Source organism: Pteronotus mesoamericanus, unplaced genomic scaffold, assembly GCF_021234165.1.
Source record: "Pteronotus mesoamericanus isolate MK-2021 breed Mesoamerican mustached bat unplaced genomic scaffold, CSHL_Meso_final scaffold_85, whole genome shotgun sequence".
Classification (NCBI taxonomy): Eukaryota; Metazoa; Chordata; class Mammalia; order Chiroptera; family Mormoopidae; genus Pteronotus; species Pteronotus mesoamericanus.
The window spans coordinates 58125189-58152173 of NW_026555329.1; the positions used below are offsets into that span (position 1 = coordinate 58125189).

The window sequence follows — 26985 nt, forward strand, 5'->3', positions numbered from 1 at the left end:
TATGCTAAAACAACTGGTTTAGGAAGATGAAGAAAAAGAGTGAGAAAGAGAAAAATGCAGGTACAAAGAGGAAAAATGAATAAGCTTCTATCAATAATAACTCTCAATGTAAATGGACCAAATGCCCCAATCAAAAGACACAGGATAGCTGAATGGATAAGAAAACATGACCCACACATATGCTGCCTACAAGAGACCCAACTCAGAACAGATTGAAAGTAAAGGGATGGAAAAAAAATGTTTCAAGCAAATGGACAGAAGAAAAGAAAGCAGGGGTAGCAATACTTATATCATACAAAATAGATTTCAAGACAAAGGCCATAAAAAGGGACCCAGAGGGACACTTTATAATACTTATAGGAAGAATCCATCAAGAAGATGTCAACAGTGTTAAACTATTATGCACGCAACATCAGAGCACCCAAATATGTCAGGAAAATCTTGGAAGACTTCAGAAAAGATATAGACAGCAACACATTGATAGTGGGGGATTTTAACACTCGCCTGTCAAAAATGGACAGATTTTCCAAACAAAACATCAACAAGGATATTGTGCAGCTGAATGATGCATTAAATCAAATGGACTTAACTAACATATATAGAACCTTACATCCCAAAGAAGCAAGATACACATTCTTTTCAAATGCGCATGGAACTTTCTCAAAGGTAGACTACATGATAGAACACAAAGCAAGCCTCGCAAATTGAGGAAAATTGAAATAATACCAAGCATGTTCTCAGATCTCAGAGGTTTGAAACTGGAAATCAACCTTAAAGAGAAACCTCAAAAACTTGCAAACTCATGGAGCCTGAACAGTACACTATTAAACAATGAATGGGTCATAATGAGATAAGAGAAGAAATCAAAAAATTTCTGGAAACAAATGAAAATGAACATACAACAGCCTAAAAAGTATGGGACATAGCAAAGGCAGTCCTGAGAGGGAAGTTCATAGCAATACAGGCCTACCTGAGAAAGATAAAAACATTTCAAATAAAAGACCTAACACTACAACTTCAAGAACTGGAGAAACAACAAACAAAGCCCAGAGCAGGTAGAAATAAGGAAATAATCAAGATTAGAGCAGAACTGAATGACATAGAGACAAAAAGAACAATTCAAAGGATTCGTCAATCCAGGAGCTGGTTCTTTGAAAAGATAAATAAAATTGACAAGCCTTTAAGCAGACTCATCAAGGAAAAAAGGGAGAGGACCCAAATTAATAATATCAGAAATGAAAGGGAGAAATAACAACTGATACCCCAGAAATACTACGGATTGTAAGAAACTACTATGAATCATTATATGTCAAGAAATTTGAATACCTTGATGAAATGGACAAATTTCTAGAAAAGTATCATCTTCTATCACTGAAAGAAGAAGCAGAAAGCCTGAGCAGCCCAGTAACAGGTGGGGAAGTTGAAGCAGTAATGAAAAAACTCCCGGCACACAAAAGCCCTGGGCTGGACGGTTTCACAGGAGAATTTTACAAAACATTTAAGAAAGAGCTAACCTCTGTCCTTCTCAGACTATTCCAAAAAATCCAAGAAAAAGGAAGACTCCCAGACTCTTAATGAGGCCAGTATCACCCTAATCCCAAAAACCAGATAAAGACTACAAAGAAAGAAAACTACAGGAGAATATGGCTGATGGACATAGACACTAAAATCATCAACAAAATCTTGGCAAACTGCATCCAGCAACACATTAAAAAAGATTGTCTACCATGATCAAGTGGGATTCATCCCAGGGATGCAGGGATGGTTCAATATACACAAATCAATAAACGTAATACATCACATAAACAAAAGGAAAGACAAAAACCACATGATCATCTTGATAGATACAGAAAAAGTTTTCAATAAGGCACAACACCCATTTATGATCAAAACACTCAGCAAAAGGGAATATATGGGCCATACCTCAACATAATAAAGGCCATATATGAAAAACCTACAGCCAACATCATACTCAATGGACAAAAACCAAAAGCTTTCCCACTAAGATCGGGAACACGACAATGATGTCCATTTTCACCATTTCTATTCAACATAGTATTGGAAGTCTTAGCCACAGTGGTCAGACAAGAAAAAGAAATAAAAGGCATCCAAATTGGAAAGGAAGAAGTAAAACTATCATTGTTTTCAGATGATATGATAGTGCACATAGAAAACCCTGTAGACTCCACCAGAAAACTACTCAACCTAATAATCAATTTGGCAAAACAGCAGGATACAAAGTCAGTATGCAGAAATCAAAGGTATTTTTGTACACCAGCAATGAAATAGAAGAAGAAATCAGAAAAAAATACCATTCAATGTAGCAACAAGAAAAATAAAGCACCTAGGAATAAATTTAATCAAGGAGGTAAAAGACCTGTACGCCGAAAACTATACAGCATTGAAGACAGGAATTAAGGAAGACACAAATCAATGGAAGCACATACTGTGCTCATAGATTGGAAGAATTAATATCATTAAAATGTCCATACAACCCAAAGCAAATTATAGATTCAACGCAATCCCTATTAAGATACCAATGATATATTTCACAGCAATAGAATAGACATTTCAGAAATTCATATGGAACCATAAATGACCCCGAATAGCCTCAGCAATTTTGAGAAAGAAAACCAAAGTAGGAAGAATCACAATACCGGACATCAAACTATACTACAAAGCCACTATACTCAAAACAATCTGGTACTGGCACAAGACCAGACCTATAGACCAGTGGAATAGAATAGAAAGCCCAGAAATAAGCCCATGTCTATATGGCCAACTATAATTTGACAAAGGGGGCAGAAGCATAAAGTGGAGTAAAAATAGCCTCTTCAACAAATGGTGTTGGAAGAGCTGGATGGCTACATGCAAAAAATTGAAATTGGATCATCAGCTGACACCATACACAAAAATAAACTCAAGATGGATAAAAGAGTTAAATATTAGTCGCAACACCATCAAAGTCCTAGAGGAGAACATTGGCAGGAAACTCTCACATATCCCATGCAGCAATTTTTTCACTGATATGTCTCCTAAAGCAAGGGACATAAAGGAAAAAATAAACAAGTGGGACCTCATCAAAATAAGAAGCTTCTGCACGGCTAAAGAAAACATCAGCAAAATGAAAAGGGAACCAACCGTAGGTGAAAATATATTTGCTAATGATACATCAGATAGAGGTTTGGTCTCCAAAATATATAAATAACTCACACGACTCCAGTCCAAGAAGACAAACGATCCAATCAAAAAATAGGCATAGGACCTGGGCAGACGCTTTTCCAAGAAAGAGATACAGAGGGCCCAGAGACATTTGAAAGGATGCTCAGCATCACTAGCCATAGGAGAAATGCAGATTAAAACCACCATGAGGTACCACCTCACACCGGTTAGAATGGCCATCATAAACAGTTCAACAAATAACAGGTGCTGGAGAGGCTGTGGAGAAAAGGGAACACTAGTACACTGTTGGTGGGAATGCAGACTGGTACAACTGTTGTGGAAAACAGTGGGGATTTCCTCAAAAAGCTGAAAATGGAACGACTTTTCGATCCAGTGATTTCCCTGCTGGGACTATACCCTAAGAATCCCAAAATGCCAATTCAAAAGAACCTATGCACCGTAATGTAGCAGCATAATTAACAATAGCCAAGTGTTGGAAGCAACCTAAATGCCAATTAGTAGATGATTGGATCAAAAACTATGGTACATTTACACAATGGAATACTATGTAGCAGAAAGAAGAAAAGAACTACCACACTTCGCAACAGTTTGGATGGAACTAGTGAGCATTATGCTAAGTGAAATAAGCAAGGGGATGAGACAAATACCATATGATCTCACCTATAAGCGGAACCTAACCAACAAAAGAAAGATGCAAGGAAAATATGACCAGCAACACTGAAAGGAAAAAGAAACCAACAGAGACAAGAGAGAAGTAGGGAGGGGTGGGCAGGTAAAAGTAAGGGAAGGGGAAAGTCAAGGAACATATAGCAAGGACTCATGGACAAAGCCAAAGTGGGGAAGAATTGAGAGAGGGAGATGGGGGAGGGGGGCAGGGGAAAGTGGTGGGGGGAAGGTGGAGACGAATGTATTTGAAAAATAAATAAATAAATAGTTTTTTTAAAAGTGTGCCTTATTTATTTTTAGGTGTATCCTACCAGAAAAAAAAAGAATAAATAAATGGGAAAGGACCTCATCTATCTATAAAATATACAAAAACATCTGGACAAATAACTTTCTGCAGCTTCTGTTTTCTCATCTATAAAGGCAGTTTTACTGAAAAGATCAAAAGGGATAATTAAGCTAGAACATATTAATAATAATAAGGCAACATATAATGTATGCTATATGGTTGTAATTTTTGTTCTTGTTAATGGTTTCTTAAGAAATTGATGCCATAGATACAGCTGCTTTTATGAGCTACTTGAGAAAGTATGCTATATTCTGGTACAGAATTCCACATTGTGGGTCTGGGCTCTCCCATCCACATTTTGACAGCCCATCAGTCAAAGGATTCCTAGGAGACAACCACTATTGTAGCCCAGGAATTAATGACTGGTTGCTAAAAGTTTGCTTCAATAAATTAGAGCTGTTTGAATAATAAAGATGTTACTCAACAAGGATATAAATACATATACATCAACAATACAGTTCTTAATAGGTAGAGTATAACGGAATTACAATTAACTGCAAAAACTTTAAAATTAATTTAACTCTTCATAGAATTATTTGTGAGTTGGAGGTTTTTAACTTAGAATGTTTTATAAAATATGAGAACTGTCAAGTATCTCTAATAATCCTTATGTAGTTGTATAAGCCTTAAACATCAGATTCTCAATTTTTTGTGCTTATTACCTAAGATTTATAACAAAAATATATAATTAATGTTCCCACTGCTAGAAATTCTGATTCAGTGCTCTGGTTTGAGGCTGAGGAATTTGCATTTTAATGAGAACCTCAAGTAATTTTAATACAGGTTTTAATCAGTTCACCCTTTATAATCCACCCTAAAAAGTCCCCATTTTTATTCTTACTACCCTACAAAAGACATAGAATTTTTTAGCCTTTCTTCATACAGTCGAAAACACACCTATTTATGTAGAGTCACATTTTCAGATGCTGTAATAGAGGTGCGGTTCTCATTTTCAAATCATATGCTCACTCATACTACAGTTCCAATACTGCAAATAACATTTATATTTCAGGTAGGACTTTATATATTATGAATATGTACCCACAGAACAGACAAAGATACTATTGTTTTTATGTGAGTATTATTCTATTACTGGCATTATATTAGAAAAGGGAGAGGAACATCCTGAACTGGACATAAGGATATGCTGTGCCACCACTACCTCTGTGACCTTGGACAAGGCACCTCTTGGCTGTGGATCTCAAGGTCCATATCTGGGCAAGGAGATTGTACTAACTACTCTTTAAAATGCTTTCCAAACTGAAGGTCATGACATTCTCGTGCATGTCCAATCATTTTAATTTATAAGAACTCATTTTTTTTTTAACATCTGACAATGGTTGCTAATCTAAATTTAAGGAGGAAATATGGTATATTTTCAAAAGCATCATTGCATTATATATCTTACATCTTTCTTACAGTTTACCCATCACACAATAGAGAGGGACTAGAACTTAGTAAAAATAATTATTCTAGGACTATAACAGTCCCTCAGGTTGCATCTCTAGTAAAGGGAATGGTGGTAAGGCCTTGTGAGATATCCAGCCAATGGATAAATGATAAGTTTATTATATAGCTGTATTGGTAGATTTTCTGTAAAAAGCCTATTTAAGATCCAAAGTCCTAACACAGTTGGTTTAGGAAATTCTGTTTATAAGAATCATTCTGCATGGGTGTGACGTCATAGACCATTCTCTGGACAAGATTGAGGCTTCCTGAGATGCCATGATTTTTCAAATGAAATGTATGTCTGTTAACTTAGGAAAAAAGGAGCTTGCGATTCTCTTCCTAAAATGTTCCTTACTTGAATGATTAAAAAAACAAACAAACCTATATATCCTTGCAGAATACCTGAGAAGGAATTTGCAAGACCCTCCTTCTGTTCTATTTGGGAAATCAAAGTCTGCATTGTTGACAAACATTTTAACTTTCAGCAGTTTTACCAAGGTGAGAATAATTAGTCAGTTTTCCAGTGATCTAATACAGGCTTGCACAATTGTTCTGTAATTCCTGAGTGTACAAGCCCCCCTACTCATTAAAACAAACTTAAGGGACTTAATATTGGTGGCTCGCAGAGTGTAACACCAGTCCACAAGGGATAGCTGATAACTGATGGTTATCATGGATAGAAAGTGTCCCTGGAAACTTCTGGTACTGAAAAAGCTTAGGGACTTATAATTTTTTTCTCTTACTGACATTTGTATGTTAAGGGTGCCCCTTTGGCATTTGTATTCTCCACTCTGAAATAGCAGAGCCATGCATGGATTAAGGGGAAAGGGAGGAATTAATTGGGAAAAGAGACATGTTGTTCCTTATTGTTCTAAATTTTAAATCAATATAACAGAACATACACAGACACACATACACATAGTAGTTTTGAACTCTCATTTCTTTTGTTTACATTGTTCTTGATACATTCTTCCACTTAATGTTTAAGTTATTCACCTTTCTGCACACATGATTTTCACAGAGAACTTTATACAAATAAATTTCAATATATTTGCATTCAAACTGAACTTCTAGCAATGGACTAAGTTGCTAGCTCATTTATGAGGTACATGATTGTGATTTACCAATGAGTACATTGAAAAACTCCAAACAGTTTGTTTGTATATAAATGATTTTGTTTTGCATTTTTAGAAATAGGAAATCATTTTTCATCAGAACATCTATTTTATCACGCTTATTTTCCTGAAGGAAAAAAAAATCATGTAAAAGAATTGCCATATTCTTGCTCCTGTTGAACTTATCTATATTCAAATACAATTGGAACAAACCCTCTTATCCCCTCTGCTATCTCAATGATTGCTATGCTTTTGTCTAGAATATGAACATTCTCATTACCAAAATTATAATCATACTCTTATCTTGCTACCAAATCTGTGAACCGCCATATACATATAATTGTATGTATATTGCAAAATTTCCTAGTAATACAAAATTTCAATAAAATGGTTTATATTTGTTATATCACTTCCTCTACTTGATAGAAATTACTACCTCGGATATATTCATTGTTTTAAAATCCATATATCTGCCCTCTGAAAATAACCCAGGATCTGAGAAGAAAAAAAACTTGCCACATTTTAGAACTTAGAAGTTGGTTTTCTTTCAGGTACACATACGAAGTGGAGACCTACAGGTGTCCATTTCAAAGAGCAATACAGCAGAGAACAAAGCCAGCTATCAAGGTGAAGGCATCCCATAAATTCTGCAATCACTTGTCTTTATGTGCAAATATTTTCAGAGAAACACAAATATCTAAATGAGTAAATGCTTTTCTTCTCCCAGTATAAAGCATTGCTCATAATTGCTTCCTGACATAATAATTATGCAATATAACATTTTCATTAAGATTTATATTTCTGTCTGCAAAGCTGGTTGCAGATTTTAAATCTTGCACACTGACATCACAGGTGCCATCATGCCAGTTAAAAAAAAAAATCAATGGTTGGAGAATAAAATTAGATATTTATAGATAAGATCATAATTTGTAGCATCAAACCAGGTAAGCATTCATTTCTCTCATCTTCCCAGCTAAAGATACATTGCATCAATGATGCATGTAGTGCTTTTGAATTTAACCAATATTCACATAAGGGATTAATGTAGCACTTCCTTATGTAGGTTCTTGGTAATAGACCCACAAGAAAAATAGTTGACATACATCATTTTCCAATTTAAAGCATTGCAAAAATATCTGGAACCATTTACATAAGCTTTATTTCAATGTAAGTGGAAGAACTAAGTTTAATGCCTTTGATGCAAGCAGCAAATAAACCCTTTTCTAACTCTGAAGATTAATATTGTAGAAAATTCAGTAGGGTTGCATGAAGATTGCTGTATATTAAAGTAAAAATCTCAGGTCTAAAGCTCTATAAGTATTTTGTGATGAATTAAAAATCATTTGACTCTAGAACTAAATTTCTAATGTGACTGACCAGATTCTTCTTTATCCTTGGCAAAATATGCATTCTCATTATTAGAATAATAGGCTAATCAGAAAAAAAGTCTTATTGAACTTGACATAATTCAATGACTATAAATGAATGAGAAATTAAAGGATTACAATACCTTTCAAAACACATTTGTATCCTTACTTGAGGGCAAAGGTTTCATTAAAATCAAACCCTAGGACTTCCAAAAAAGTTAATTAAGATATGTGGCAAATGTTCCAATTGTGGAAATACTGCTTTAAAGTACACTTAACAATCAAAATTAGAACACCTAGAATTAGTGTTGAGCAGTGGTTTAGCCCATGGATTCTGGGCCAGGCTTCTTAGTTTCTCACTTTTTTTTTTGTTTGTTACTTTCAGGAAGTAACAAAAGTTCATATTTTCAATCCCCTTATCACTAAAATTTAGGTAATAAAAAGACCTACCTCAGGGTTGTTAAGAGGATAAAATGACTTAATTTAGCAAGTGCTATATAAGTGTTTGTTATGGTAAAGATGATGAGGATCATTATAAATTTTTTGGTATTTTGGAATTAATTATTTATCCAGTCCATAAAGGAAAAGTATGTCTGTTTTTCTGCGTTTTTTTTTCCCCAGGCACTTACTAGATAAGTGCTCAATCACTTCTGCTATATAAGGGAATGACTGTTTCTCACTAGCACCATGAATAGCTGGAAAGAGTAAACAAACAGGAATAGAGTAAAAAATAAAATGTGGATGTTGGGGCATAGTTTTGGTTTTAATTTATTCCAGGAGGAAGTTTGTATTAAATAGTACATTTCTTTTTCAATTTATTCATGCTATCCTCATTCCTTCTATATAAAGATATTTCCGAGGTGACTGTCCTGTATGTTCCAGTTGCCATCATCCTTAACCACAACCTCACTAAGGAAGCTTTACAAAGAAATGGATGCTCTAGTTCTAGGCTTGATTGCTTGATTGATCTAGTTTCCTTATTAATGATAAGAGAAGCAAAATAACATCCAGTGCTGTATTCCTAACAATAATAGAATTTCTAATTGCTGCTTCTGAAAATTATTTATTTAATTATTTCCTGATTGTATCCCCTTATTTATAAATAAAAATTAATATCGCAAATTGTTTATTGCACTTTGGGGAATGCTATTATTAGTACCAAACAAAACTAAGAACTCAGACTGGAGTAAAGAAGCCTCAGTCTTCTGCTTGTTTACGAGCATGTCTGCCCCCTGGAAAGTTCCTGCATCACCAGAAAGAAATATAATCAATATTTAAAAAAGCAAAACTAACTTTGTATCAATAAATGCAAAAATGCAAAATACTCTCATATGGGAAAATTTTGCTATGTTTGCCAACTATATACCCATCAGCTGTTACTTAAAGAAAACTAGTTTAGTGTTGCTGGTCATATTTTCCTTGCTTCTTTGCATTGTTGGTTAGGTTCCACTTATAGGTGAGATCATATGGTATTTGTCTTTTGGGAGGGGGCAAGGGAAAGAGGTGGGGGGAAGGCAGAGACAAATGTATTTAAAAAGTAAATAAATTAATTAAAAAAAGAAAAGAAAAAATAAATGTAAATAAATAAACAAAACAAAACAAAAAAGAAAAAGAAAACTAGTTTAAAGAATAGAAAAATAAATAAATGTTTCAGCTTAAATTATCTTTACATAAAAAGTATATAAAAAATTAAAATAAAACAGTGTAATAGCTCTCTGAGATGATTTTGTAAACTCCAGGTTATGAACTGATAGTCTAAGACAGAGGACAGTTGAGGTTGATGTGTAATTGGACAGCATCCGGCACAGGACCAGAAGAGCGACTCGTTGATTGAGCTGTAATGGAGACAGGGGACCTTTCAGCCAGGGATTGATTTTTATTTGACAAATGCTAATGATGGTTGAAAAAAGATAGCTGAAACACTCTAAGTACAGTCTCTGTTAGGTAATACGTGAAGGGCGCTTAGAGAAGTGCCAGTCTCTCTCTTTGTGTAAATACTTGTTTTAATTGATGTTCTTCCTACCACTTAACATTTTGTAACTAATTTGTTTGTAAGAATATAATTTCAGAATATCTGCATAATATAAGGAAATTAGATGTTTGGAAAATTGGCAATTGAATTCTAGTGATATTTGAATTTCCCCCTTAAATTGTTTTATTTCAGATAATCTTTGTGTGATCTTTGCTGTTTTCTTCTTTGCTCTCTCAAAATGACATGTACTATATGTCATGATATCCTCCCATATCATCTATGCATAAGTAACATATTACCTTTCTCACTAAAGATGCTTTTCAATTAAGGATTTGACCATTCCTTAATTTATTATAGTTTTTATTTCTATTATAGTTTTCTCACAGTTTTATCCTTCATCTTCAGATTTCTTAAAGTTTCATTTATCAAGCAATATTTATTTCACAAATAAACAACACCAGTCCTTTTCTTAAGACTAAGTGTAACCTTTTCTTTCCTGGCTAATATCCAAAGTAGTATTAACAGATGGTATTTCTTAAATATGTTTTGTTAAATATGTTGGTAATGTTAAAGTGTTTTGAAAAATAAAAGTGCCCCTGTGTTACAAATACTGCCATAGCTACTTTGTGGATTCTGACTATCACCACATTGCTTATATCTTTCCTTCTTATTTCTGTGACTATAACCCCACCCATTTCTCCAGCACCTACACCTGCACCCCACCTAATAGCTTCACCAAGACAGAACTTATAAGCTCCTCTCCATTGCCACTCACATCCAGATATTTATAATACAGTTGATATATGGACTGTGTGCCCCCAAACAGCTTTTCCTAACTCAACATTTACTATATTTAACCTTTACTGTGATTAAGAAATCTACCCAGCTTTACAGCTTTGAATTGAAAAGAGAAGCTAAAATATGAAAGGAAGGAATTTAGAAAGAGATATTATTGAGTTCAATAAATTAATTAATACTCAAATTAGAAAAAAAATCTCAGCTCAACTTGGACTCAGTTTTTTAAGCTACATTATTCAACAAGTATATGGGTTTGTGGAATGGAGGGAAGGAGGGAAGGAGGAAAAGAAAAAAGCAAATGGTAAAACAGCCTAACTCTTCTTAGGAAACAATTCCTGGACTGAGATTAGACAAGATTTTCATGCCTCTCTCACTGTAGCCTAGAAAAATGGGCAGGAAACAATTCAGGTTTAGGGTTTTTTGTTTTTTTTTTATTTTCTATAAAGCCTCATGGCAAGAAACTACTCCTTAGGGTTCTTTGCATGTTCAACATCTGTCTTCCCTTGAAAAGCTATATAACTCTTTCTCAATGAACCATCTTCCATAATATATGTCACCTAAACATCTGTCTAAATAAAACCAATTATACTATTAAAAATAAAGCAGGATTTGCTGACAATATGTTCCAGTAGCTTGGTCTTCCTCAAAATCAGATACTTGTGCTTCAAACACAGTTGTGTGGATTTGCTGCTTGCATTTTTCACCTAGGGTGTTTTCCTCTTTTTTCTCTGTTATTTCACTGAATTTCTACTCTCAAAACATGAGTAGAGCAGTAAAACTAAGGAATAGTGACAGAAAAAAGAATGACAGTGAACAGAAATATTTAGCTTCCTAACTGGAAAATCTCAGCTTTGTTTTCATTACTAAATCTTTTTTTTTAACTTTCATAAACATTTTTTGCTCTTTATATCATTGAGCTTCCTTAAACCTTTCCATTTATTTTAAATTTAATTAATTAATTTTTTTTTCAAATACATTTGTCTCTGCCTTCCCCCCACCACTTTCCCTTGCCCCTCCCCCCCTCCCTCCCTCAATCCCCCTTTGGTTCTGTCCATGGGTCCTTGCTCTACGTTCCTTGACTTTACCCTTCCCTTCCTTTTCCCCCACCCACCCCTCCCTCCTTCCCTCTTGTCTCTGTTGGTTTCTTTTCCTTTCAGTGTTGCTGGTCTTATTTTCCTTGTATCTTTGTATTGTTGGTTAGGTCCCGCTTATAGGTAAGATCAGATCCATTACTAAATCTTATTGGTGGTGTTCATCTGCTTCACCTTCTTCTGTGTATTGATCAGTTAAATGAACAGCATGATTTTCAATTATTATGGTATAGGCTTAGGTAGAAGCTGAGGATGGAATTATTTCTTGACTTTGCCCATCAAATTATTTTTTTCTTTTTTTCAAGTAAATTAAAATATAGTTCATTGTTTAAACAATGTTCAAAAAATTTTGTACATAATATGAAAGTATTAAATGTCTAGTTGTTTAGGTTGTGGTATTGGATTAGAGAATAGATTTCAAAGGCAATTTTATACTATTACTCTTTGCAAAAAACAGTGCAGAGGTGTATGGTTTCTGTATATACAATCTGTATATGATCAATTACTTATACAAAGTTCAAATGCATATATCAGGCAATACATTGCCTTACTCAGTGTGACATATTGTGATGATTTGTTACAGTTTGGCAGCTTGGGAAGATGTCAACATACATTGTGTGTGTGTGTGTGTGTGTGTGTGTGTGTAGATAGCTATATATATATACATATATATATGGTATATAAACAAGTAATGTTCATGGTGATAAAGTTGGATAAAGAAAAAAATGAGTGGATCTATAGTTTGAGGATTTCTTTCTTCTTTAATATTCTGTCAAAATGTTTTTTAATATCATGCAATTAAAAACAATATTTTAATTGCTGCATAATTTTCCACCTTACAAATCTATGTAGCACTTAACCTACTGTTAAACATTTAGGTTGCTCCCAATGTTTCCGTGTTCATAAACATTATGTGGAGCAACTTTGTGCCTTTGGTGACTTCTAATTATTTCCTTGGGCTAGATTTTAAGAGATTGCAATTTCAAAGAGTGTCAATGTTTTTGGAGTTTTTTAATTCATATTGCTAAATAGGTTTTCAAAAATTTTCTTTACAAATTTAAACTCAAGCAGTATATGAAAGAGCCCCAGACATCAAGATCCCACTAAAGTGAAGTATTTTTTGTTGTTCAATTGTATGCATACATGAGAGATATACTTCTAAATCTGTTTTCCTCATTCTCCCAAAAAGCAGTCTCCTTCATTCTTAGGCCAGTAGTAGAAGCTGAGATGAATCCACAGATGATTACAGCCTGATAAGGATTAATGTGTTCATTGCAGAATGTCTTGCTATTTAAAAAAATAAAAAGAATCTTGGTCCCAACCAATATCCTTATAAAGAACAAATAAAAATGCAATAATGATTTTTGATTTTAACATTTGGAGATTTTCATACTTTGAGAATAGCTAAATGACAAACCGAGGAAGATAGAAGAGAGTAATAGTATAGCTGGAAGGTCATTTTGATTTTTCCCTTTTGATTTATACAAGTTTTTTTATACATAATTTATTATGAATGTGCCAATTGTAAAATATGTCTTTCCTGGAACATACATCATTTCTACCTTTGTGTGAAATGACATTCTCATGGCTTCAGGGATAAGAATGAAGACCTACTTGCCTGCCATTTCAGTCTGTGCTAAGTAACATTAGCTTAATTATGTCCTCTTGGACCTTTAAAAAAAATTCTAGTATTTTTAAGAAAAAAATTCAATATTGTTTTAATTCATTAAAAAATACTGTCTTACAAACCAATGAAATACCAACTTAAAATTCAATTTATTTTATATTGCTGCAAAATATGCTAATCTAGCAAATAAGATCTTATCACTTATGGTTGCTCACAAGCCTACTGTTACCCAATAATTGGTTTGTATTTATTTCTATCCTCAGCAGGTGAATAATAAGATATACCCCCCAAGAAATTAAGTTTACTAAATCTACATTTATTCTTATAAAATGAAAACTGCCCCTAGAATGAAATTAATGAAAATTATCTCCTCCTAAATGAACTCTTTGATTAAGATAGTTTTCTGAAGATGTACAGTATAAATACATATTTTTTTCTAATTATACTTCAAGTTCAGTGAAGAGTTTTTATTTTGATCATAATAAACCAGGAATAAACAACAGAAAGAGTATAATCTAAAGGTGGGCGACTTTTCTCTGTTCTAAGTATGCTAGAGCAAAAGTAAAGTTAAGCATTGAGAGAATGGTGGGGGGGACCTATGTATGGGATATGCCAGAAAATCTGGTAATGCCTGTATTGTGTAAGTCTGAACATCCCGGCTTTATCTTTAATACTGAGAAGTATGTGGTTGAACACTGAGTCTTAAATACCCCAGTGTTCCCTTAATTATAAACCTCTGACCATGGATAATATTTTACATACATATCCCCCTATCTCAATCCCATTTCTCACAGATACTACATCAATTGTGCTATTTCCATCAGGATTTGCATATCAGTAGACTATCACTCCTCTCAGCAAGCCAAGGCAAACTCAAAGACAGTGAATAAGAGAAGGTGAAATGGCACAGAAAACAAGTGAACGTCTTTTCCTTCTCTGCCCCCTTCTCTTCCCTCCTTCTCCCTTTCCCTCTTCTTTGTTCTGTTCACCAAGCAAACCCTCATCAAAGCAAACCTGCAACTTGAAAACCAGCAGAATCCACTGATCAGAATTAAAGCACTACATCCCCAAAGGGATGATTAATTCAAACAGCCCCATGTTGTTTACAAACACCTGCCCCTGTTCCAAATGTCTAGTGTTTTCTTTTGCCTCTTGAACATATTTACAGTTCACCTTTTCTTAGAACCTGTGTCCTATTAATAGGAAAAACATGGCTTTCTTTTACATTATAAGAAGCTATTTCTATGTCTGGTAAACTACTTCAATATTTTATGTTCCCTACTTTGCAATTTGTGGCCAGAATCTGAAAAATAACTTCTGTAACTTCAGAACATGGGCTTGTTTCTGCAGACACAATGATCAACCTCAATAGGCAGTTCAACCTTAAAATATAGGGTCAAAGCACTCAAGGAAAAGCTGATGACCCTGTGTAAGGATAACAGAGCATGGATTCCTAAATTTAGTAGAAGGCTGGACTAAATAGTTTTTATTTCAACTTCAAGAATTTATATAGACACCTATTTCCAAAATGGTCTGACATGACCTACAATAAAATGTGTACTGTAAGTCTGCCAAAATGAAATTTGAAACTAAATCTTCAGAGAACACAAGAGTACATGATTCCTGATTAGAAGAAGTAATAATGAGGGATACTGACAAGGCAGAGTTTTCAAAGCTTATTCATGCTGTTCTGAACAAATCTGCTAAGTGTGACTAGTGTAAATAGGTTATAGTTCTTAAGTCCAGTTCAATGTTACTCTTTCTAAAAGCTAGTTTATAGTTTCTCACTTGCCTATGGAAACTGTGTAGGAAACAATTAGTTTCTGAGTTGCTCAAAGTTTATATTACAGGCAATTCACACAGACTGCCTTGCATTCAGTAGGTACTACATAAAAGTGTACTAAATTGAATTGAATTAAAGGGTCTGGGACAGAAATCCTTATCTAATCCTTCCTTAAAATGTGTAAACTCTCGCTAAAGAGTGAAATATATATCTTGCTGGAAATCTAATTAGATCATAAAAGAGGAATAAAATAGAACAATAAGGAGCACAAATAGCAACAATTCAGTCCCTCTGTGTGGAGAGATGCAATCCTCCACCTTCATTTTCTTACTCAGAGAAGAAAAATGTGACTTGTAGCTTTAGTATTCTACTCAAATAGAGAGTAGACAAGATGAACTAGCAGGATGCTATTTGCCCGGAATCCAAAATTGATAGAGAACTTCACAATTTATCAAAGTGTTAAAGGAAAAAAAAAAAGCCCTAGATCCTGTTAATATTTAAGGATAATACGTATGTCTTCATCTTGAAAATGCAGTGTAACTGGTCTCCATCTTTTCTCACTGGCTTTTTCAGAACGTTGGTCCCCAACCTCTCCCAGCTCCAATACTGCAGCAATAATACCTCCCTCCTCACTGACCCTCAAAGACCCAAACACCTTGCAATCATGTTTTAAAAAAAAATCATATGACTCTTCTCTTATTAGCTCCTCTTCAATTTTTATTACTTCTGACAAATAGAAACTTTTCAATTATAGTGTTATAGGGGTTTTTTTGACATCATGTTTACCCTCCTCACTCTAATACTTTGCAGTTAAGCCTCTGTCCTCATCCTGTACTGCTGTTGTTTTAAGGACACAAATGATCTTCTGCTTATTAAATTAACATGTTTAGCTTCACCGTCCTGCCACATTTTCTATTATTACTTATTCCCTGCTTCTCCCATGCCTTAGATTCCTTTTCACTGCCAGGTCTTGAGTGCTTTGTAAGCTCTCCTCTTCCTCCACCTCCTCCTCCTCCTCGCCTCTTTCCATAGTGCTCCTCCATTCACCCATTCCATAAAGTGCTCTTGTTCCTCCAGATTTGACCTTTGTCCTCATTTTTTTCTTTGCACCTTCAGCCTCAGAGATCTTATCCACTCCCAAACTTCTAAAAATTAAAGTCAATGTGCCAGCAAATCTTTAAAGAATATAGATAATTAAATAAGTAATTTCCCCCTGAAAACATCTCTTCATCTTTTGGGCAATTATTGTCTAATCCTTGTCCCTAATCCTAAACCCAGAAGCTGTATATATATATACACACACACACATATCTTTCATTTTCTTTACTTTTTTCCAGGCTAACTTTCATCTCTTATATAATACAAGAAACTTTCAAAATGGCTCCCTACAATTTCCTTAGCTTTTTCTTTGGTCTCTCATCTTTCATCCTGTCTGGTTTTCATTGTTTTGTCTCTCTGGATGTGTGATTATGTTTCATGTGATCATATCTTATTTCCCAATTGCACTGTAAGCTCATGGAAAGCAGAAAGTATATATTCATGATAGAACCTATACACCTAGCAGAGTGTCTTACTCATAGTTAATATTGAATACATATTTCTAATCATGACAATAATAAGAACTCAGTCATTGTTAAGAGCATGAATAAGGAATATAATGTAACCTTCTCTCCACTAGGTCAGACCCTACTTTAACCAATATGCCCACTGCAAGACTCAGTCCATGTTCATCACCATTTTCACTAATTCTTCGTGATAACTAGTTTTATTGATTTCCCGGTGTGGTATTCAAAAATATATATATTTTTTAGCCTACCACAGGTGAACACCTGTCTCAGTTTCCCCATGTATAATAGGAAGGAGCTATGATAGGTCTTTTTTTTTTTTGCTGATAACCTTTTATTTTTTAAATTAATTAATTTATTTTCTTCTAATACAATTGTCTCTGCCTACCCCCCACCACTTTCGCTTGCCCCCTCCCTTCCTCCCTCCCTCAACTCTTCCCCTTTGGTTTTGTCCATGAGTCCTTGCTATATATGCATTTGTATTATTGATGTAATATTATCTAATTTTTTTATTTTTTGCAAATGAATTATTTATATTTTAAAAGTTTAGTAGATATACATACATATACACTAATATACTAATACAGGTACAAACGTACCTACATATGATGGTGAAGGAAGAGCAAAAATCAAATTTAAGTATGAGAGAGGTTTAAAACTTAACTATAAGTTGTTGATTTATAACAGAAATAAATATAGATATAGATATGAATATAAACAAGTATGCAGGTACTTATACACAGTTATATGTGTGTATTATATAGTATATTATTGTTTGAGTGCTGTCATAACAAAGCATCACAGAGTGAGTGACTTAAACACCAGCAATTTGCATTCTCATCGTTCTTGAGACTAGAAATCTGAGATTAAAGTGTTGGCAGCATTGGTTTCTTCTGAAAATTCTCTCCCTGGCTTGTAGATAACCATCTTTTCCCTGTGTTTTCACATGGTCTTTCTTCTCAACTTCTTTGTTCAAATTTCCTCTTCCTGTAAAGGCACCGTATTGGATTAGGGTCCATTACAATAATCTCATTTTTTTAATTTTAACTTAATTACCTCTTTTAAGACCTTATCTTCAAACAGTCATATTCTGAGTACTGGGAATTAAAATTTTAACATATGAATTTGGGGGAACAAAACTCAGCCCATTCTTCTCTATCTCTCTCTCTCTCTTGTTCCCTATCATCTATCCATTTATCTTTCTATCTAAATTCAAGTAAAAACAATTTTGTGAAAACAAGAAACTAAAGAAAGACATTAAGCTTTGAGGACAAAAAAGAACCACACAAAAATGTACTCAACCATCCAGCCTAGTATTTGAAAAACTCAGCTGGGAAGATGTCAACCACAAGATATTAGGGATGTCGTAGGACTCAACACTCTCATCTCATTAAAGAAAAGGAAGTAGCTCATGTATTAAGTGGAATTTCAGAGTGTGTTAATCATATAAATTTTTATTCCCTTGAGAAAATCTCACAAAACTGAGGTAAATATCTGGAATGCACAATTGATAGAGATATATGCATCACATTCTTTAATATCAATAAGCTTTCTATCCTCTTTGGGCACATATTTACCTTTAGAATTACCTCACAGACATATGCTGCCCTCTGTATCAACAGTTCAGCATTACACACAGATCGATGTCCTGACTGTCCCTATACCTGGGTCATTTACTGATTGTGTTCAGTTATGGCCTTTACTGATCATTCTTAGTATCACATTCAGGTGGCTCTTTCAGCACATTTTAGAGTTTTCTTGCTGGTACCCCTGCTGCTTTTTCTTTGGTGACCCACATTGTAATTTTGCAAACTGACTCTCTTAAGAGTAAAAAGAAAAGCATTCACTCAGCTGAGATGGATTTTGTGTTCAATGCTATTCTAAACTATCAGTGAAAAAAATTGAATATGTTAGTACTTAAAAAACATTGAGGGCAATGTAAGGGAGCCCATTTAGGAATTGGCTACCTGCAGAACATCTTTCTGTCAGAAAGACTCACCCCAAATGCCTCCCAACCCTATTCTCTCACAAAAACATAGTGTGACTTTCAATAATCCTAACCTGTACTGGGAATCCTAAACACATGGGCTCACTTTCTTCATATCTCTGCATATATTCTTCAGACTGTGAGTGAGCATACATGCACACATACATGCACACACATACTTTAGGTGAAAGATGAAATATTCACTAAAAGAAAAAAGCTTAAAATGTGTAATTATATCCTGCTTGTTCAAAAAAATAATACTTTAATGTCCTTATCGGGTGGCTCAGTTAGTTAGCACATTGTCCCGTACACTGAAAAGGTTGCGGGTACATCCCCAGTAGGGGCAAGTAAGAGAGGCAACCAGTCAGTATTTCTTTCTCTCTCCCTCTCTCCCCAACCTCCCTTCCTCTCTCTTTTTAAAAATCAATAAGTATGTCCTCAGATGAGGATTTTTAAAAAAGAAAAGGAAAAAGAATATCTTATTAATTCTCATGATCAGCATTGAAATGAAAAAAAAAATGCTCAGTGGTAGAAAAAGAAGGGAGTCATACAGAGTAGGACAAAAATAGGTTTATAGTTGTGAGTACATGAAACAGAGTTTATTCTTGTATTATTATTTATAAATATTGTATTACTTTCCATACAAAACTGTATACCTACTTTTGCTCGACACTGTAAAATGACAGGACTTTTTCAGTCTATTTGTATGAGTGAGAACAGGGCCTCTTTCGCCCCAGTGAGCATATCCTCTTTAGGATAACAGCATATGAGAAGATTTGGGTTAAGCAGGGCTTTTTCAAAAAACTACACACACACACCTTGAAGTTCCTGATATATACATAGTGTGCCTTCTCTTCTTGGGAACGACCAAGTACAGTAGTGACATTACTAATGTTTGCTTTTTTTACACATGAAGTGTAGGGAAATAAAAAAGAAGGCATACTGAGAAATACTATAGTAGTATAAACTCACCTCAGGGATGCCATATCTGTCCCTTGGATGACTCACAAGGAAACATGGACTGAGGAACACAGGCAGAGAAAGGGGGAACAACAGATGAAACTAAGGAAAGTCATCACAGTTGACAAAGGAGTTTACTGTGGTCCAATTTGAAATGTTTTAAATATATGGAAAAGGGGAGAATTGTGATTTTGCTCATTTGGCAATCATGACTTGGGCAGACAGACTAAATAGAGGAAAGAATGCAAAGAAATATATTGTGCCAGGACTTTGTAGATGAAGCCAGAATTTGAACTTCAGGTAGACTGGAAGAGGATTAGTTTGCACCCATTATTAAGGTGGTGATAGATCACATACACTGGACACTAAGGGAAGAAAGGACAATAGGAAACAAGGGGAGGTCAGGTGCCATTTGTATAATTAAGTAAAAAAAGAATTCCAGGAAGCAGACAAGGGAAATCAGGAAGCTGGGTCATGGGAGTAAACACAAACACAGCCTGTGAAACATTTCATTGCTCAGCTGCTTGAACCAGGGACCTATACCCAAAGTGATAGCCATGGTAATTAATCTTTCTCCTTTAAATGTTCATCTCTAGTGAAGTAGATGATCTTTCCTGGTGTCTATAAGCCATCATTGGCTATTCATTTACTCCACATTAATGAGATAATTCCCCAGGTCTGATGGGGTTGCATTGGCAGCTTTTTAAGATTGATCCTTTAACAGTCATATGGCTCTGCCTAGTTCAATCTATAAATTCTGAGTGTGCTCTCATAATTCTTTCTCAAGAAAAGTGCCAAAGGCTACTCTCCTTGATATCTGTATGAGTTTTTTCCCAGATACAAGTATTACACGATCAGATTTCTAAATATTTTACATATCATACAATATAAAACATGCAAGGGCTATAAACATACACAAATGTGTGCATGCATGTATAAATTATAAAATAATAACATTGCACCTTTTTTATGGAAATCATACCTATATATTCCAGAGTAGTGATGTTGGCTCTCATTTCTATTTTTTCTTTCTGTTTATTTTCTCTGTGTAAGTACTGAAACTCTTACCATTGTTTTTTTTGTCTTTGTTCCTGTCAAAGGACAAAAGAGATCTTTGTTCACACTTAACACTCACCAAAGTCTTTATTTACAATTAAGCTTGTAAGATACAATGTTGTTATAAAAATTACTATAAATTGAACTTGTATCAGAGATTGTCAGGCACAAATGTTTTATGACTTTTAGGTAATTAATTCTCCCTTTTATATACTGCATAAGTGTGTACAAATGTTGTGCACTTTGTAGACTGTCGAATAACTGAAAATATATCATTAGTTATTTACAGCACTTTATTTTTAAGATTTTCACTGCTTTCTCACTAGTTTCTTGATTTTCAGAGTATTTTTCTTTTTCTGCTAATTTTCTACCAGGATAGCATTTTAAGTAGATGTTATAAATCCCTGCCAGCAGCACATTCATAGCCCTGCTTAAATGGTTTCATTTACACTAGGACTACACTTACTTTTCAAGGCTCTTCAAGATCTTTTTCACTTTGAATTAACACTTTGTTTTTATTAAAGAATCAAGCACAAATTACTAAAAAGCCCTCAAAGTAACTAAATATAGATGATTTCTTTGATTTTTGGAGTAGATTCAATATTATACCATATTATTAAATTAACTTTAAATTTCTACTTCAAATCTAAACATGGGGTTTTTTTAAGGAGAAAAGGGGTCACTCTGAATATCTATATGTTTAATACAGCTGCTACTTTAGCTCTGTAAATCCAAGATGTTTGATGTCTGGGTGCTGTAAACATTTTCTACAAAGATAAACAGGATGTTGGTATCTTGCTTTGAAATTTTTCTCCAACATTTTCTAAAATACTAGTAATGAGTATGGTATTTTTTTTAAAGCTTCCAAGACTACTAATGCAATCCATGAATATTTTTTTTAAATGTACCAAATTTACCAGAGTAATGTATTGGGTCAGAGATTCAAAACAAGAAAACTGGCAATAGAAATCTTTCCCAAATACACTTCTAATCTAGCCAAGTAGACTCCAAGCATACTAATTTTTTGAAAGGGGTCATAATTTTTCAAAAATTTAAGCCCCAATGCAGCAATATACTATTCTTTTTGACACGTTTCAGGATGAGTAACAATGGTTTATTCATATGGTTATCAGTAACAGGGGAATGCATATCCTAATGACTTACAGGATTTTTTTCCAGGTGAATTCATTTCCTAACAGATATGTCTATCTTATGGGGGAAAAATCTGTGATGAGATAACCTTTCTCTTTCAACATTTTTTGTAACATTGGTTACTTGGTTCTCTCTATATAATGATGAAAAATAACCGCTTTCTGTACCATAAAAGCTCCCATCTTCACAATATCCCATTTTTATGAAGCATAACACTGCTTTCATAATAATACATGTGGCCCATGTTACAGCTCCCTCTGTGTGCTGTTGCATTTATTCTTGTCACTTTACTGCTTTACTGTTTCAAATAATAGAAAAAATAATTCAGCAGTATTCACAAATGCTAATCTACAGACATCTCCTATAGATTTTGTGGTAGAGTAAAAGATCCCCTAAAGTGTGACCTGTGCTTAGAAGCCAAGACTATTTTGCATATAATTAAAAAATGTGTTATATGTTTGTGTTCATGTTCATTTATGAATACCAAAATGTCAATCAGAGAAAGACACACCCTCTTTGCCCAGTAAATAACAAAATTATCTGTTTTATTTTAACACATGTTCTCCTCTCCTCAGCTGATTGTTTATATAGTTATAAGTTGTAGGACATGATTCTATGGCCCTTATGTAATAAAATTCAAATTAAATTCAATGAGACTTTTACCCAAGTAAAGGGAAGGGTTAGTGGTATTTTTTTATTTTAACTGCTTTTCCAATTATTTTCTTATATACTAACACATATATGGAAGGTAATTTAAAATCCTCTATCTCACTGTAATTTACATTTTGTAATCCTAAAAACCAGAATTAAAATGTTATTAGTAAATTGTGTACCCTTGAAGGACATATACAGTGATCATTGATTTTTATTGCAGCTAAGAAGGATAATAGAGAGAGAGAACTATACAATACAAATAGGATTCCTGATCTCTATACAGTGTGTTAAAACTGAAGTTGTCTGGCTGAAACCCACCATGGCAAGAGGCGGAATTATATTAGTAGGAACAAAGGCCCTCAGGGCCCTCATGGGTCAGTACTCAGATGCCTCAAGATTTGCACCCAGGATTCTTGTGAAAATAATGACGACCATGTTTTTCCTGAACAGGTCCCCCAGTCTAGAATCTAGGATGAGAACCTTAGCGACCACTTAGTTTTGGCCCATCACTTAAAACTGGATTAGTAAGCTGTTTATAGAAGGCAGAGCAGAGCACAGTTTACCCACGATTTATCGGAGAGGATGGAACTTGATTCTGCTTCACAGCTGCATTCACTCCCACCTCCCCCTGACATCTGTGGGCTGAGGGAGCACAGGCCTGTGAAGGAAACTACATTCACTCACCAATTACAATGAAAACTTTAAAAGGAGGTGGGGGGCAGAATGGCAAAATTGGAACATGAAGAGGACTGAATTAATTTTGTACCATTGCCTAATGTATATTTTTAAATTTCCCACATCTAACTCCTTTAGGTTTAGGATGTAATTATCAACCTGCCTGCCTGGCAGTATTTTTTCCAATAATGCTTCACATAGCAATGTCTTGGGGTTTCAGAGCATTGTCTCTTATGCTAAGTCCTAAAAACAAAAATAAAATGTGTGGTGTCATAAAGCAGTAACACATTCATCAGAACACACCTCATAAACCTGCACAGAAGCACATTTAAGCTCAATAAATTGTTTTATTATTATTTTACTTTTAAGTATATTTTATTGATATGCTATTACAGTTATCCCATTTTTCTCCCCTTTTCCCCCTCCACACAATACCCCAATTCCCTCCAGCAATCTCCCCTTAGTTCATGTCCATGGGTCATACATATAAGTTCTTTGGATTCTCCATTTCCTCTACTGTTCTTAACCTCCCCCTGTCTGTTTTGTGCCTACCATTTATGCTTCTTATTCCCTGTACCTTTTCCCCCCTCTCTCCCTCTTCTCCATTCCAGCTTATAACCCTCCATGTGATCTCCATTTCTATGATTCTGTTCCTGTTCTAGTTGTTTGCTTAGTTTTTTTTGTCTGTTTGTTTTTAGGTTCAGTTGTTGATAGTTGTGAGTTTGTTGTGATTTTACTGTTGATAGTTTTGATCTTCTTTTTCTTAGATAAGTCCCTGTAACATTTCATATAATAAGGGCTTCTTGACAATGAACTCCTTTAATTTTACCTTGTCTGGGAAGCATTTTATCTGCCCTTCTGTTATAAATGATAGCTTTGCTGGATATAGTAATCTTAGATGTTGGTCCTTGCTTTCCATGACTTTGAATACTTCTTGCCAGCCCCTTCTTGCCTGCAAGTTTTCTTTTGAGAAATTAGCTGATAGTCTTATGGGAACTCCTTTGTAGGGAACTCCTTTGTAGGTAACTCTGTTCTTTACTCTTGCTGCCTTTAAGATTGTCTCTTTATCTTTAACCTTTGCCATTGTAATTATGATGTGTCTTGTCGTGGCACTTTTGGGGGACAACTTGTTTGGGATTTTCTGAGTTTCCTAGACTTAAATATCTATTCCCTTCGCCATATTGGGAAAACTCTCCATTATTTTTTCAAATAAATTTTCAATTTCTTGCTCTTCCTCTTCTCTTTCTGGAACCCCTATGATTCGGATGTCCCAGAGGTTCCTAGGCCTCTCCTTATTTTTTTTTTGAATTCTTTTTTCTTCATTCTGTTCAGGTTCAATGTTTGTTTCTTCCTTTTATTCCAAATCATTGATTTGAGTCCTACTTTCCTTCTCTTCACTGTTGGTTCCCTGTATATTTTTATTTTACTTGGTATAGCCTTCACATCTTCCTTTATTTTGCAGCTGTATTCAATCATTTCTGTGAGCATCCTGATTACCAGTATACTGAACTTTGCATCTGATAGGTTGGCTATCCCCTGATAGCTTAATTCTTTTCCTTGAGTTTTGATCTGTTCTTTCATTTGGGCCATATTTCTTTGTCTGGGTGCCCCTGCTACGTTGTAGGGGTTGGAGCTTTAGGTATTCACCAGGACAGAGGCAAACCACTTCACTGCATTGTGGCACTGTACGTTGAGGAGGACTCGGAGAGGAAACAATGCTGCTTGCTCGGCTCTTACCCCACTTTCAGTCTCTTCCCCTGCTTCCCACAAGTGGCTTGGCACCCTTCCAGGTGCTGCCCTCTTGCTAATTCTCTGGATTGATGGGTTTGTGTATGTTCTAGGACCCCATGGATCCCTCAAATGAAGTCTCCTGAGAGACCAGCAATTTCTTCTGCAAAAACAACCACCACAGGTTTTTACAGGCAAAGGTTATGAAGCTTTAATTTCCCAGCCTGGAACCCTGAGTGGTACAGTCTGACTTGGGCTGGGATTGCTTGTTCCCCAATTGTTTCTCCCAGTTTTTATCTGCATGCAAATATGGGACAGCACAGTCTGCCAACTGCCACCTCACCTACCCAGCCCACCAGCTCCCACTACCTCACTCAGCCACACATCCTCTCCTCCCGGGCTGCCTATCTCCACCCCTCCTACCAGTGTGCAAGAGTGTGTCTTCTTTAGCTGCTTGGTTGTCAGACTTCCATTCAGTTCAATTTTCTGGCAATTCTGGTTGTTTTTAGTTTTTAAATTTGTTGTTATCCTTCTTTTGGTTGTACAAGGAGGCAAAACATATCTACCTTCACACCTCCCTCTTGGCTGGGAGTTCTTCTTATTATTTTTGCCATTTTATACACTTTGAGTCAGAGAGGCCTCAAATTTCATCTGCTGGTTGTATTCCTTAATTTTCATAATGGATCTTAATTTATTTTACAGGTTGATCTCACACACACACACACACACACACACACTCACACACACACACAACCAGATTCTTGTCAGAGGTTTCAACCTTCAAACCCTTCATGTTAATCCTTACCAAAGCCTGGTTGTGGCTAATATTAATGGGAAATTTAAACTATCCATTCATTTATTGGAGGGATTTTGGATGTGAGGAATGGGCTTCTGGGAATAAAGAATGCCTCTAGATTGTCACTTCTACATCTATATTATAAATATATTGCAGCTGTAATTTTGTGTCCGTGATTTAAAATGGAGAAGTTCCAATCACAGCTGTTGTCTGATTTTTTTAATGGATATTATGGCCCCAAAGCTACATTTCTGTGAGATCTTTTGTATATTACAATTTTACCCTTAAACCAATCTAGTCCTTCAGAAAATAATACCTAAGACTGTAGTGGTCTTTTGAAGAAATTTTACTAAATTAAATTTTGTCATTTTATCATTGTCATTTAGTTTCAGTGGAATTTCTTACATGGATCCTTGTCTGGAATAACATTGACAATAACATTTTACAACTGTCATGTTAGGAGAGCTTGATAAGGTAAATTTTACTTATGCCTCAGTGCCATGAAGACTTCTATAAATCTGTGTTTGTCTTGTAGATAGGTAAATATGTTTTTGCTGGGCTTCTAGAAAACCTATACTGCAACTCACATGTAGATTTTTCCATGTTAAACTTATTATAGATTGATTATTTTCCTAGCATGAAACTGACTCACTTGGATTTCTCACACATTTTCTTTGAAAAAGTAGAAAAGGAAAACCTTTTTCATGTTGTGTACCACCACCTACATGCAATGTCTTTCAGTAATGTTATGCCTCAGCTTTCTACCCATATGGTCATAATTGCAAATAAAACACTTCTTTACAAATTTGGTGAATGCTTATTTGGAGATTTTTAGGTTAAAAATATAAAACAATATTAAAGAGTGCTTTTTTTCATAGCTTCCTTTATTTTGACTTATTGCCCACTAAATATCATAGCTGGCAAAAGAATGGATTGGCCTACTAAAGGAGACAATAAAGTTCAATAGAAATTGCCTCTCTTGTGGGCTTAGATTCTAGTCAGCTTCAGGCAAAAG

The 26985-nt window shown here is 34.9% G+C and overlaps 1 protein-coding gene across 1 annotated transcript in view; it reads left to right on the forward strand.

Annotated features, from left to right (window-relative positions):
• Positions 1 to 26985, forward strand: part of KCND2 (potassium voltage-gated channel subfamily D member 2) — a 526970-nt gene that overhangs the window by 321825 nt on the left and 178160 nt on the right. The window lies entirely within an intron of this gene.